Here is a 16,436-nt window from a genome sequence, read left to right as displayed (position 1 = left end):
AACACCTAAAACCTCTCACACGGCGCTCGGTCACCGAGAGGTACCCATCCTTATACCCACGACGCTCGGTCATCGGGTTCCTTTCCTCTTTCTCACGACGCTTGGTCACCGGGTTCCTATCTTAATCTTACCTAAATATTAGAGGAATTATTATAATTTCTGTACATAAAAGACTTTTTATAATAAAAAGGTGAAGGGAAAAGTCCAAATCCCGAGTACATTTTATTGCTCTACCCAAGATAATATATAATATCAATATCAATTTGAAGTAGGGAATCAAAATGCATATACAAGTTATTGATATTTAAATTTTCAGAAATGGAAACTTTAACATTTGCAGGTGCATCATGCACAAGGTCCCAAGTACAATCGTCTAATGTTGCTGTAGGTGATAGGATAAAGGCATAAAGAATACCGTGTGGATATTCTTCAGGAGTAATAGTATGTGCATCATCTTTATAATATAAAACAGTATAGTAACTTAGAAGGTACAAATCATTTTTAAAATCGGGGGTAAAGGGATTGGGAGGAAAAGATTTTGATCAGACCTGTAGCTGTAGTTTGTTAACGTTAAAGTGTTGAAAAACGAAATGGATTTATTTCAGATTTCCCATTAAATGCCGAATTAAAAACGTAACCAATAACGAGAACTTTAGGTACGTTACTCAGGAAAACATTACCAAGATTGTATGAATTAACATTTGAAGGAATAGTATAAGATCTTGTTTGAACTCTTGTAAGAGGATATTTCGTTGCTTCACGAGCCATGTTAGTATTGCTTTTCGTTGCTAAATGGGGTGCAACATCTATATGTTATATATGTAAAGTAACATATTCAAGTTTTACTTTATAAGAAGTATTTTCGGGAGACATTAAACAAAAAGCATCTTTAGTAGGATGTAATTTTATACGAAGACCTACTTTATTTACAATTGCACGTGGCAATCCAGAAATATCAATATACAGTCAACCATACATTTTAAATAATTTACTATTTTTAATTAGCACCTTGTTGAAAACCTGCATCATCAGCAGTTAATGTATCGAATTGTTTAGCGGTATCTTTCTAACACATACCTAATTTCAAATGTGTATCAGTAACATTGCGGGAATAATTTAACAATGCTTCAAGGTATGCACGATAAGGATAAAATACCGATGAAGTAATTTATCATTTAATGAAATGTCAATTTGACTAAATAATGAATTAAGAAATTATTTGGTGGTGCTACTACATCATTTTCACCTAAAGATGTATCATCGGGTTTTGTAAATCTACAACGAACATAAAGATATGCCGTATGAATAAATTCACCTGTAATAAAAAAATCAATAGGACCATCAGAAGTTAATGTTGAAATTGGTCGAAATTTATCAGTGATTGAAGATTCAATTACAGTTTGTGCCATTGGTGTACTAAATAAATTCAAATCATTGGTGCAACATTCTACACTGTCTGAATTAAGTAATGGCATTATGAGAATATATCTCTAATCACGACTTATTTTCCTTTTTCCTTTTCGTTTGTGCGCTTACGTTTTGTTGGAGTTCCAACCTTACAATTCCTGGAGCTTTATGTTTGCGTGCCCGTCTCTTATCACTTCCAGTTAGTAATTGGCCAACTTTGTTAATAGCTTTTGTATTTAATGTTTCACCAGCTTCTTTTAAACATGCGCGAACAGATTCTTTAAATGGTTTATCTTCTAATACAACACCCGCTACTTGTATTCCCGTTTGTAATACTTAACGACCTAATGTTTTTGCACCTTGTTTAAGAAATCGTAATGTAAAACGAAATAATCCTTGGAAGAAACTACCTATACCGCGACCCCGTTGATATACAGGTCCTGAAAAGTATGGGATACCACGTCCGTAATGTCTAAGTTTCATTTTTTAATGAATTATATTTTAGGAGAGCGCTTAAAATGAAGTATTACACTCATTGTTCTAGAACGAAATGGCGAATTTTGCCCTGCATGGTCTTTTAGTAGTGTTGAAGGAAAATTTTGCAAGAGGCAAATAATTGATTATCTTGAAGTGTTATTGTTCGCACTTTACTGTATTTAATATTTGATATTTTGCAATACGTAATAATGTTTTTTGTATCTCCTAAAAACTGATATTGTATTATATCAGTATAAATAAAAATTTGATGTGGATAACAAATATCAACGTACGTTTGTTTAAATCCGCGAGAATGAAGTACAAGATTTTTATTTTCAGGAAAACCTAAATGTAGTCTAATGTTGGTGACAATGTAACCGATTCAATGCGTTTACTACATTCTGGTTGCACAACAATTTTTTTTATATCTTTTGATACGTTATTTAATTCATCAGTGATATGATGTACGGTCGGATAATATCCACTTATAATTTTACTTTTCTACAGTTCAGCATTCTTTAGTTTTTACCACCAGTTTTTACAACTTTTTCAGCATCGGTAACATTATAACATGTTAAAAGAACATGTAATTCACTTAATCCTATATACCGATAAGTTTGTGATAATTTGATATTTTAGTTTGTTTATAAAATGTGACGGATTATTTTTAGGATACACATCAATGCTATCATTTGAAACTAGTGTCATTTAAAAACTATCTATACTTTCAGAAATCGGTTTCGTTTAAAGTTGTGTCATGTTTGAAGTTTCAAATTCAAATGGCAATTTTAAACCGTGTTCATGTTTTAAATTTACTTCAGTCGTGTTTAAATTATTTTTCAACTTTAACATAATGTGCTGTGTGAAATAGAAAACTTTTTACACGTCCATGTTGAATATTATACGCACTAACTTTATGTAGTATCGGACTAATATTTTCTAGTTTTACTATACCAACACAAACATTAATAATGTCTGGTATATACGAAATTAGATGGAAATTTTGCACGTGTTATTAATGGAACTTCAGCATTAGATTTTGAAAAAAAACTATCTCGAAACTCAGTTGTATTTTCACTTACAAATCCAAGTAAATCTTGTAATCCATATCATACCAATTATACATTGATCTTTTAAAGAATGCTTAATGATAATTTGATTTTTATTTTTATACTATTTTAACATGCGTACATGTTCAATAATCATCTCAAATAGATTGAACGGAAGAATAATATCCTGGTGTTATATCAATATTAATTTCAAGTTCATCAATGATGGTTTGAATTACATTTTTCTTTTACACGAAGATAAAGCTAAATGGTATATTAAGTTGTTAATGCAACATACCATTCTTCCTTACTTAAGTGAAAAGGTTTGCAAGCTTTACTGTAAATGATGAAGCTGTATTACTAAAAATCTCACTACTAGCCTTTGAAGGTAGAGTAACATTCAAATCATGTTTTATCATTGAACTAATTTTGAAGACTGAACAGGACTTGTTTTAATCCTCGAATTCATACGTGACGGATAGCCTAACCATTCTACATACATCACACCTTTCTTTCGTTTTAATACTTTTTCAGTTAAAAAGTTTTGTTTGAACTAAGATTTACTGTTTGTAATTCTTGTGTATAAAATACGCCTTTAATTTCTTCCCAATTCCAATCTTTTCATTTATACGTAATAAGATTTATCGGAATACATTTACCAATAATAAAAATTTCTTGCGACCATTTTGGTGAATATCCTTTTCCTAACATGTTTGTATTTACTAACACGTACATAATCACCCGGATGAAATTTACATGTTAATTTTTTATTCATTTTATCCGGGTTCAACGTATTCCAAACTTGATCTATTAGAATCATTTACATTTGCAGGTACCATTTTAATACTACTATGATACGTATGATTGTAATTTGTTACAAATTGATTTAAATCATCTATATAACGGTATGTATTTTGAACAGTAAAATAACGATGCAATTTTCTTTTAAATGTTCTTAAAAATCGTTCTGCTAATGCACATTTAATTTCTGAGTGCACACTATAATGATTAATTTCATATTTAAATGAACCTTTTACATGATAATTATAAAATTCTGTATCTAAATCAATTTGTACGTTAAACACGGGTAGTTTAAATTTTTCAAAAAAATTGTGATTGCTTTTTGCCATTTCAGGATCTTTTTTGTTTTTAAAGGAACACATTACGCGTACCGTAAAAATATCTATGCAACATAAAGAATAATTGTTATACTTTGCAATATTTTGCATATCTGCTAAATCCATTTGTAATGTTTCATTCGGTGCACTAACATAATTTTTACGTTCAAATACTACGTGCTGGTGCATGTAATGTGCATTCATCTTGAAATGCTAACCAATCATTAATTTTCTTTTTTGATCTTGATTTCAGTTGTAATATTTCAATACTTGATAAAGAAGCAGGATATAGTATAATCATATATAATATAGGATATAGTATAGTATAATCATAGTATAATTTCGACAATTTTACGCTTTTCATATTTTATAATCTTACCCATTTTTAAATATATTTGCTACTATTGACGGACTTAGTAATTTTTTAACTTTACTGTGTGATTTTACTATTGGTGTAAAAATAAATTCTTGCGGCACATTAAGATCATCTAAAACTTTTAAATTCATGAATGCCTATAGGATTTCTTAAATATTTCCGTGTACATACATCATTTATGATATCTGTTATATTAGAACCTGGTATTGTTTTTCCTTGAATACATACTGTTCCGAATTGATCCCAATAAATTTTATCGGAACTATTTAACTGTTTTTGTAGTACATCTGTTTTCCTTCGTTTTTTCAGGATTTTCTGAAACTACTTAAGTATAATTTAAATACTGTTGTAATGTTTGTTGGTAATTTCCATTTTTTATGAATGTTTAAATTTATATTAAAATTAAAGGATCGTTACGTTTTAAAATACTATTCTTCATCTAAAGGCGATTGATGTGAATTTATTTATTTCATATATCCATGCATTTGTTGCATAGCATTTTCAAGAACTGATATCATTTTACGACATTCCGACATAATTACCTTCCAAATAAACTATTTGCTACTGCACCAAGTAATAGTCCTAAGATTAATGGTAAAAAAACATGTTTTTGTAATAAAATTTCCTTTTCCTTCTTAAGTGATGTACGTTGCTCAGATAAAGCGCGCAAAATCTTTTTATGTCTACTTAAACGTTGCTTCTGACGCGAATTCAACGGAATGTTGCGTTTTATTGTATTTTAGTAACTTGTAAAATAGTACGTCTTAAATCACCGGATGCATGTTTATACTTTGTTTTCCCTTTGCACTTTTGCATTTGCACAAGGCACGAAGAGTATCAATGTGTAGTTTCACTTCAACATCTTGAACTAAAGTAGACGTAAGCTACTGAATTATTGTCTTTTACATTTGCATATATATGCAGTGTTTCACCACGAAAAATTTTGTATGTAATGCATAATTTCTGCGTCAAATAATAAGTGTGAGGTTCACGTGTTACATCTTTGAACACATTCGCGACTTGTTTACTATACCGTGGCATAATTTGTCTATCTAAATATTGTATTTGTAATTTCTAACGCGGATTTTTAAATACTATAATGTGCATCTAAACTTATATCACGTTGATGTTTCCCTTTCGGAAATAAATTTTGTAGAATGAAATAACAGTTAATTTTTATGATGTGCATATTTTGTAAATAAGTTTGCAACATCTCTATTTGTTTCAGACATTAAATGATCTAATATTAATAATGAATTTTCTTGTATTTCAAAATTATTCATTATGTGGAATTCCTTCTACATATCGAATTTGTACACTTCAGCCTAATTCGATATTACTGCACCGTAACACCATACAATTGCATTAAATTTCATAGTAAATATTTTGTTCATTTCATTCAATAAACTATTTACAAAACAGGTTTTACCTGTACGTGAAGGACCAGTAATTAAAATAGTATTGGGATGTCGAAACTTTAACATCTTTTAAAATGAATGCATACAAAAATATTTTATATATGCACATTCTTACTCACTGGTGATACGATTATTAATGCACTTTTGCATTAATGTTTGCGAGCTTTTGCATGAAGCGAATGAATAAATACAAAAATAAATTAATAAATAATTAGTATCATCTCACGCAGTATGTTCTTATGAGCTTCTGTAGGAATATTAATGATTTGCACTCGCACGTTTAACGAGTTTCCAAAGGAAATGATCGAAAAAAATTGAACAGCAAACGAATCATTTGTAGGTTCACATCAGAGTGTTCTTATGATCTTCCACATGAAGCGATTTGTCAAACATCCACACATTATCACTTATAGGTTACGCTAAAATTACTGTACATAACCATGAGGTAAACTTCGTGTCTTTGGTATAGATCCGCCATTTTGTATGTCGTCAATTCATTTTCTTTTTTGTTTACCTCTTGATGGGTTTTAGTCTCTTTACGTTAAAAGATCTTGAACCCCATTTTTCACACAATACTATTTGGATTCTCTATAATTGATGAATTAATTTCATCAGTCACTAATCCATAGAAGCTCTCAGTTTATTTTTTGAGAAATTCAATCATTATTGTAATTCTCGTAATTTTGTGTATGTATCGACATTGCCCAGAGGTTTTTTTAAGCCTTGCACTGTAGTTTTTTTTAGCCCTAATCCAATGAACGTTTCAAACTCCCACCCTTCTTCTATTTCATCGGTCAGATCACCCAAATAGTTTCGAAGCTTTAACGGTGGTTCCTTTTCTTTTTTACACGTTAAAATACTGTCAGTGTCACAGTAAATTACGTAATCCGGTCCTACAGTTGTTAGCAAGTCATAATTGTAACCTGGCCCATGAGGTAACAAACCCGGTAAGTATGAGGTTGGAAAATTCTAGAGGAACATTCTCAGTTTCCAGTTCTTTATATATGAGAATTAGATGTTTGTCACCAACTGGAATAACACTATGAAGCTCATATATCGGTGTTATAGGATACCTACGAAATTCTCCCCCACTATCAATAATCACACAGGGCGTCATATCTGTACGTTGCTCCCATTTACCGCAAAGGGAATTGAGGTACTACTTCGAATATTGCCTAAGTCGAGGGTTCGTCCTTGTTTTCTTTATTCAATCTTATGGTTTCATGGGCATAATAATGGTCAATATATTTTTGTTTATCTTCAGTTTTGCACCAAGCAGGATAACCTGAGGCTTCCTGCTTCATTTGAAGAAACTTATTCACATCGTTCCTCAATAAAGTAGGTGAAGTCCAATCTTCAAAACCAATCAACTCGAATTCCAAAATTTCATATATTTTGACGATATTGTAAGTTTTCAAGAGCACGGCGAAGCTCTGGTGTAAAAAAGTACCACTCATTTCGCGTTCATATTTGCTGTGTGTGCATTGAGGGCGCGGTGGCTCAGTGGTAGAGCGTTTACCTCTGGTGCTTGGGGTCCCGGGTTCGATCCCAGCCCGCGCCAAGTGAACTTTGTGGTGGACAAACACCGTGCTCGTGGGTTTTCTCGGGGTTCTCCCGTTTCCTCCCACTTTCTTCATTCCACCATTTCACTCATCTCTCATAATCACCGTCTCCTTTAGCTTAACCGGCATAACCGTGGGACGTAAAACTCAAAGATTTCATTTCATTTTTTCGCTGTGTGCAACTGTCAATAATTTCTTCTATACATGATTTGGAAAGCTCGAATAGTAATCGTCCTTGCGCCACGTACGGTAGAACGGGAAAGAAGAATTGTTTCGGGGCCAATACGGTACATTTGACAATCCCGTTAATTTTCCCACATATGGGAAAACTGACCACTTATGTACCTTAGGTGGTCCCATTCAAAGAGGTTTCCCTGCCATTACGGGTATAACAATGTAATATCGTAATAGAAAATGTTTTCGTTTTCCGTACACTCAACGTACAAGCGAAAGACTTCCGTACGTCCTCTGTTGTAGCAACTCTTAGAAATAAGAAAGTCGCTTGCAATAGTGCAATGTTCTTTAAGGACTTTTGCAACTCTACATCTGTGCTTACTTTATCATCCCAAGAGCACTCTCATATCTCATACAAATTTATTTGTAGAGTTTTCGTGACATATTCACGACGGAGTTCCGTATATTTATACCTTCACTCGAATGTGTTTTACGGGCCGGGAAACAAATTTTACAGCCGTGCCAGAAACATCCCATAGACTACTCAGACAGCGTTGAGCTCTTCGTGGTATCCGTCAACATTATACCTTCCAATCGATTGTTCTCCATTTCGTCCAGCATGCTGGATTTCTATACCCAATTCGTGTTCTATATATTTTAGTAATTTCATTGATTCTTCACTAGTTTTTGTTTTATGATGGAAGATCAAACGCGGTATATCAGATACCTTCTTCTGGAAGATATGATGTACATTACGTTTGCATGGCTAAACTTGCAATTGTCGACGAAATGACAAAACATTGTAGTCCATGCGTTTTCTCTTCAATAATATTTGTAAATTTAATAACTGCTTCTGTGCTCTTAATAATTCTCATCATTTTCGCAGTACTCCAGCATTTTCATTTGCAAATTAGATTGCTCTCCCGATCGTACACGTTCTTCGTGCCATGCCTCGAACCACTTTCTTCAGTACTACGAGGTTCAGGATCATAGTACTCTCTTCCGGGATGAGCTCCTACATAATTTTGATTCACCAAAGTATTAAATAAATATGGGATATCTCCCTTCTTTAAATTTCTACTAAGCCTTAATTTCTTCGGGAGTTTAGACATCTTAACCCCGAGAAATAAGTAAATCATGATAATGATTATCTCGAATAGAAATACTAAAAATCTTTGACCCTAAATTGAGGTTTTTGGATTAACATGCTTGAACTCGATGACATCTCCAACAGAAGATGTTGTCAAAGCGGCTACGTTCTGTGTTACTACTCAGATCGTACTAAATATGGGTCTATATAATGAAATATACCTAATTAACTCATCAATGGTTTTAAAAGAAAACGAACGTTTACCATTTTCATAACAAATATTGCAAGGCTCATCAGTTGTTTATGCATGCATGGCAAACATGTCTAAGGCAAACTAGGGACAGTGCATGCTCTCGCCCCCACGCTCACTTTCCGGCTTGAGCAGTCTCCACATCATACATAGTATGAAGAAACCACTTGATATGTGTTGGTTTCACTTTCCTCGCAGTGTGAACTTCCTGTACATCCTCACGACATGTATTACAAAGGTAATCACGACACGCATGATCGATTTCCGTCTTCTTAAATTATACATGGCATTACAGTTGGTGCAAACTTTAACATATTCACACACACTCTTGCCAACTTGATCACCTAAGTGATCATCAAAACATTCACCCCTGGTAAAATATCTGTTGCCTGCATTACACTTAACTATCCATGTTAATATATACTTTATGACAATGTTCAGAAGATGAACACATTACTTCACACTTAGGTGTCGCACTTCTTTGATCATAACCGACTAAACAATTTAAACAATACTTTCTACTTCTTAAAAATGAAGTGATAGCTCTAATTGGTTCGGAATTACCAATATTTCCTCTTTCGTCATAATATATATAAATAGGTTTTGCTCCCTGAACATCTGGTCGTTGTACTTTTGTTTTTGGCTAACGTGCTCTAAATTCTCGTTTGTCTTCGGGAACTTTTTCTTAAATTATAGTTTGGTAATTGGGACTCAAATGTTTCTGAAATAAATCCACATCATTAAAATCGGAATCATTTTTCCCTTTAATGCTAACACCTGCACGCGTACACAGGGCAATAGCTCTAAGTTTTAATGTTCCGAGTTGTGTTTGTTAACTGGCTTATATTAATACTAGAGCCAGTATGCTTAGCTATTGCCCAAGCGATACTCTTAGGCAAGGATTGTCCGTCTCGCTACCCGGAAGATCTACCAAATACTGAACCAAAGTATCTTTCAGGAGTAAATATTTGTTCACTGAGGAATTAATACTTCTACTTCTTTCAGCACCGAACATCACGTGTTCTATTTGAAAACAACGGCACATGTTCGCCTAGGAGGAAGTCTTCATTACTATTTAGAACTCTAGTAATATAAGCTAATATCGATTGTACGGGAATATCTTTCCGGCGTCTCCGTGGAACATATATTACCTTGTTGTCTCTACTAGTAGAGGAATCAATGTAAATCTCAACAAAATAATCAGGTCTCGCATCGATAAGTACATTATTCAATGGGAAGTTTATGAAATTTTCACCATTGGCCGCAGGATTTTTGATTTCTTGGTTTCCCCTTGGTCTTACCGCAATTTCATGTCCCACCAAGTTAAACTTTTTTCTGCTTTCACCTTCAATTTTGAAGTTACCTTCCCCTGTATTTTGAACATCTCTCTAGGCGCTACGTTGCCCCATAGGAACTTAGCCAGATGTCCCGGCCTGTGGAGACCTCATCTCGTAAACCCGAGTATCGCGTGGAGATTGTACACTTGATTCTACTTCAACTGCAACATTCACTTGATTTTGTACAATTTCAGATAACTCATTAAACAAGGCCTCCACGTAATCATATGTTACATGTTCATCGGGATTAACTACAACAGTGGAATTTTGATTCACGTGTGTACCATCTGCTTCGCTAATTATTTGCTCATTAATAATTTCCTCAATTAAGTTCTTGAAGTGTATTTTTCAAGGATTGAATTTCTTGGCGGACTGAAGTTACGGAACTCTGACCAGCAGATGGCACCACATTATTAATCAAAATAAAACTCGTGTCATAGTTACAAAATTCCGCTACTTTCGTTGCACTTATACTATCAACTTGTCCTTGATTTAAATAATTTAAGTGTACAAATTTATCATGTGCTCACTGGTACATAACTTGTGCAGGGAATAATCCATGTGTGAACAAATCAACGATATCAAAAGTAGACATACAATACTGTAATATCAGTACTTGATCATTCTGAAAAACCTGAAAAAGATTAGAAAGCTAGGAATCATGCCTTTCAGTTCCCCGTAGTCCCTGGCGTTGCCTATCCATGATACGCCACCAAGTCTTCAACACGCGTTCATTCGTGTGCAAGCCTTCATTCACATCCGTCAGGTAAATTTCATCGGTTTCGTTGAAGGCATTTACAAGTGATTCTAAGGAATTCCATTTGTAAATATAGAAATTAATTTTAAGTATTTTACAAAAAAAATAAATACAACATATGTAATACAAGTTCATTGTTTAAAAGCTCATCTTATTTTGTTTTCCTTTATGTGAATGTTCATTCTTAAAAGATAAAATTTGCATTACGTAAACAAAAAAGTCGTAGTACGAGTATGTTTTCATCTACTAAATTAATGAAATTGCACTAGAATATTCTTGCAAGTATAAAATAAGTACAATTTTCGGAAAGCATTACTTTTATTCCAATTGAGTAAATTTATTCTAAATTTTTCTTTAAAAACAAAAAGTTTGAAACATTAACCAAACATTACAAAGGCGTCGTCTGGCAGACCACGCGACTAGTTCCAAAATCTCACCTCAACCCCTTCCCCTCACTCCCCGTTTCTGATACTCCATGTATCTTCATTGTGTGGCTAGACAGCGTAGGACGTAGATTGTTCAGCACGTGTGTCCTTCCGTTCTATGTAAATTTGCGTCCTATGACAGACTACACCTTTGTGTTTACGTAGGTAAAATTCGTATTGATTAACGTTACATCAGCTAATATTCCTTAAAAAGTAAGCTTTATATATTCAATCTTTGTGTTTGAGGGGCGCGGTGGCTCAGTGGTAGAGCGTTAACCTCCGGTGCTTGGGGTCCCTGGTTCGATCCCAGCTCGCGCCGCGTGGACTTTGTGGTGGACAAACACCGTACTTGTTGGTTTTCTTGTGGTTTTCCCGTTTCCTCCCACTTCATTCCACCATTTCGCTCATCATCACCGTCTCCTTTAGCCTAACCGGCATATCCGTGGGACGTAAAAGTTAGATTTCTTTTCATTTTCAATCTCTGTTTTAGTGTGTGATGTTTCGTTTTCAACTGTTGGGAAACAAAATGGACCTTGAGAAGGATAAAATTTTGAAATATTTCGAGGAATCTTTATTTTGAGGATAGAATAAGCGAAACTTCCTCTGGGCCTTGAAAAACGGATATTCATGAAGACATGGACGTTACTGACGGCGACCCAGATTTCAATTCTGATAAAGAAAATGTGACTAGTCTCAAATTTTTTTTATTCTTTGGCTTGAATTTAGAGATTCTGAAGAGTAAGATGGTTCATTATAAAATCGAGTTCAAGGACCACCCCAAATGGCAAGAAAGTAAGATTTGTGTTCTTTGCCCTCCAAGGCTCAGGCGTATGGCAATGCATTTGTTCTTGCTGTTCAAAAGCCATGTTTGGATAACAATGTCAGTATCTGTTGTGAATATCAGGTCCTTTAGATGTATCTTGGAATATCTAGTGCTAAATGCTGCAGCTATTTCTACCTATGTGAAAAATTAATATGACTGAATATGTTGGTATTATACTGTTTCGAACAATTGACATACCTTATACGTAATTCGTGTTCACCCATACCATTTTGTCTATTGAATGTACTTATTTCTGTACTTTTCATTGTAAATATGCATCTTTTTTACCCAAAGTAGTCCGTCAGACTATGCCTTTGTAATAACGTTGGGTAAAAACAGCCTTTGTGATCTAGGGTTAAAACTTCGGTAATGACATTTCTAACTTAATTTATCAAATATGTATGATATAAATATACTTAACATGTTCTAATTTAATCTGCTAACTCTGATGAAAATCTCACAAAAATGCATTTTTCTGCTTTGGGCGTTTTTCCACTTGTTGTCGCTGCTTCTTGCGTTTATTAGTTCACTCTCTGCCATTGTTAAAAATCTTCCTTAGGTATGCACAACTGTAAGAATACAGTTGATATGCTACAATAGTTTTCTGCTGCAGTTGCTGCTCTTTTCTCTCTCTTTAATATTCTAACATGTGTTAACTTCGATATCTTATGCATAATAAAAATATTAGCTTATATTTATCCATGCAATAAAACACGTTATGAATGTGTCCTCGCCAGCAAATATATAAAATTCCCTGAACAATTCGGTATATATATATATATATATTATATATATATATATATATATATATATATATATATATATATATTACGCGACAAAGGAACAATAAACTGGTTCAAACAAGTTTCAACATGTTCAAGCAGGTGTAGTAACACAACCAAAAGAAATTCCTGCCATCCTTAATATAATAACTTTTATGACAGGGAGGAAAACAAAGGAATACCGCAGACGAAGAATCTTTATGGCGCTAATAAGAAACTTTGCTGACAGTACGACAGAAAACAAAACAACGCGATACCGGCTTCAAAAGAATTGTATGATAAAGGGAACGGTAGGGAAGGAAAACAAAAGAATTAGCGGAGACGACAATGTTGGTGGCGCCAAAGAAAAAGCCTGCTGACGGTAGGAGTGTAAACCAACCCGATACCAGTTTCAAAACAATTGCTTGGGCGCCAAATAAAGTAATGTTAGTGGGGAAGTTTAACATTTTAATTTATCGGCTAACAATAGCGTTTCTTAACGTCAACATTTTATTCCGAGTTCCATTTTTACATTAGTGACAGTCGGGTTTTGTTTCCGTTAACGTGTATGCTCTAAGTATCATTACCTACTGTGGTAAATAATCAGCTGGATAATTGTATAGTACATGTGTATATATACTGCACATCATGGTATGCATAATATATGGTTTCAGGAAAATGTAACACGATCGCAATAATAGTGCGCAAATCTTCTATACTTCATTACCTATAAGGCATAATAAACGTACTAATATAAGCATCCTGGGAAATTTTAACCTTTACGTAAATATTTAAGGGTAGCCATTATGTTTGCTATGCACTATATATATCTCCTATACATCAATACGTACCATACTTAAAAACGTACTAATATATGCTTGGTGGGAAATTTTAACGTTTACGCATATACTAAGTGGTAGCTAGTAGATTTGCCGCCCATTGCACATATATGCTTTATTACATACAGCGCATCAATGCCGGGAAATTTTGACGTTCACGTCAAAATTAATTGCTAGCCGGTATGTATACCGGCCACTGCGCCTATGTGCTATACATTAATACGTACAACGCATAAAAACATACTAATATATCACTGGCGGGAAAGATAACCCGTTGATGCTAAGTAACATCCATTATGTTTGCCGGCCACTGTGTATAACTCGTTTGTATCAATACGTGCAATGACATAAAGAGCATAATATATGCATGGTGTAAAAAATGAACCGGTGACGCTGATACTAAGTTTTAGAAATCATATATACCAACCACGCTAATCGCTATATTCCATAAGGTAACAACCGCCGCCATGTTTTATTTTCAGTATTCCTTCACACTGCATATTACGGAACCGCTAACGCTGATGTTCTGTCATTCATTGCGTTTACTGATCATCCATATGCAGTAATGTATAGTGTGTACAAGATAGCTTCCGTTGCCGTTGATGTTTTCTTATACATTACCAGCCACTGTTCATCATCTTTGTGCATCCATATGCAGTATTGTATGTTGTGTACAAGATAGCGTCTGTTGCCGCTGGTATTTTGTTGTCCGTTGCGTTTACTAGCCACTGTTAATCTCTCTCGTTCATCCATATGCAGTATTGTATTTTGTGTGCAAGGTAGCATCTCTTGCCGCTGATCTTGTCATTCCTTGCGTTTAATGACCACTATGCATCTTTCGCGCATCAATAGGTAGTGTTGTATGTTGTAAGATATCATCCGTATGCGCTGATGCTGTGTCATCCATTGCGTTTACTACCCGCTTTGCGTCTCTTGTGCATCCATAGGCAGTATTGTATACTGTGTGCAAAATATCATAGGTTGCCGATGATCTTGTCACTAATTGCGTTTACTGATCACTGTGCGTCTCCTGCACAGCGATAGGTACTAATTTGTACTGTCTGCAAGGTAGCATCCGTTGCCGCTGTTGCTGTCATCAAACATCTCTCTTATGCATAAAACTTGGCCAGACCCGCCGTGTTTCTTTTCAAACAGTTGGACGCCCAATTTTCCAATCCTGCCTGAAGAGTGTAGCATGCCGTAGGCGGTCATGTGTTTCCAATAAAATGCATTTGCACAAATATCTCCCACCATATATTGTAAGGAACCCACATCACAACAAAGGCACATGTACAACAACACGTGCCATTATTTACAAAAGCAGATACACTAATGAGGAAGACACGAACGAAACCGAAAGTAGATGGACCCCACGAAAGGATCCGGAGAAGGACGAGCAGAGGAGGACAAATAAAAGAGGGACGACGTAGAGACCTGACATCAGTCGACCAATTGATCGCAACTTATTCTAAAGCCTAGAGTCTACTATAAAGGTAAGAGGTTCTCCTAACTACAACTAAACCCTGGAGGCTGCTTTCAAGCTAATGGATTTACCTTAGGTTGTACCGTACCTCGTGAAGGCTGCTATGAAGCTAAGGGGTTACCCGTACAGAACATTATAACTTGGAAACTTTGGTCATTATAGAGAAACTTAGTTATTAAAACTTTTGTAGACAAAAGAATAAATTTTATAATAAATTGGTGAAAGGATAAATCCCGATCCATTATTTGCCTCTACACATAAATTCATTTTATTGTGGAGGCGCCGGGTACTTTTGTACGGGGCGTTCTGTTTATTAACTTATCAGGCACAAAACTAATTAGGTATCAAAATTAATCTAAATTTAGTTTAATCCCCTTCCTTTTCTTTTTTACCTTCTGTGTGATTTTATGCTCGAAACAAGGTCTGGTAAGTAGACATATAAGTTAGGAGAAAATAATACAAACATAACAGAGGGTACATCTTATATATGTTTTAACATGACTCATCTTACAAAATATTCAGGACACGTACACCTTGTCTCAGAAAGGTTGGGCGCATTCTTTATTGCTGTTTTGAGGCAAAAATTTTCTAACTTTCGAGTATCTTCGGAGAAAAGTATATATGTGTATATATATATATATATATATATATATATATATGTGTGTGTGTGTGTGTGTGTAAGGTAGCGAAAAAGAGAGAACAAGGCATCACCATGTTACAAAACATATGACTTGCATGTTACAAATGCATATCACAGTATTAAACTCTAACCCTATGTGAAGGCTTTCCATCTAAGAATAACTTTAGCCTATTAACGTGACCTTTGGGGCTCGGGAAATATTCATACTCCTGAGTTGTTTGTCTGGTCCGACTATGAATGACTCAAATAATATTTCTATATCCGTAGGAATATACTCTATTTCAAGAATGTAAATGATATGCTGTAATAGGAATATTAAGAAGTCATCTCTATATGACAAATAGCTGCAAATAAATACACTATATAACTTCGCACACACGCACTTCTCGTAACATCCTTCTATCGATGTATAACGAACGGGCACTCAAGACAATGATATTCATATGCACT

At 34.5% G+C, this 16,436-nt stretch overlaps 1 protein-coding gene and 1 non-coding gene across 2 annotated transcripts in view; both read left to right on the top strand.

Moving 5' to 3' along the window:
• Nucleotides 1-16,436, top strand: part of LOC145688213 (uncharacterized) — a 392,276-nt gene that overhangs the window by 344,070 nt on the left and 31,770 nt on the right. The gene's annotated exons all lie outside the window — the stretch shown is intronic.
• On the top strand, nucleotides 11,688-11,759 carry TRNAR-CCG (transfer RNA arginine (anticodon CCG)). The gene has a single exon. It is a non-coding gene; the product is annotated as a tRNA-Arg (tRNA).

The sequence above is a fragment of the Thermobia domestica genome, chromosome 6 (assembly GCF_964235325.1).
Source record: "Thermobia domestica chromosome 6, izTheDome1.hap1.1, whole genome shotgun sequence".
NCBI lineage: Eukaryota > Metazoa > Arthropoda > Insecta > Zygentoma > Lepismatidae > Thermobia > Thermobia domestica.
This window is presented reverse-complemented; position numbering and strand designations above follow the sequence as displayed.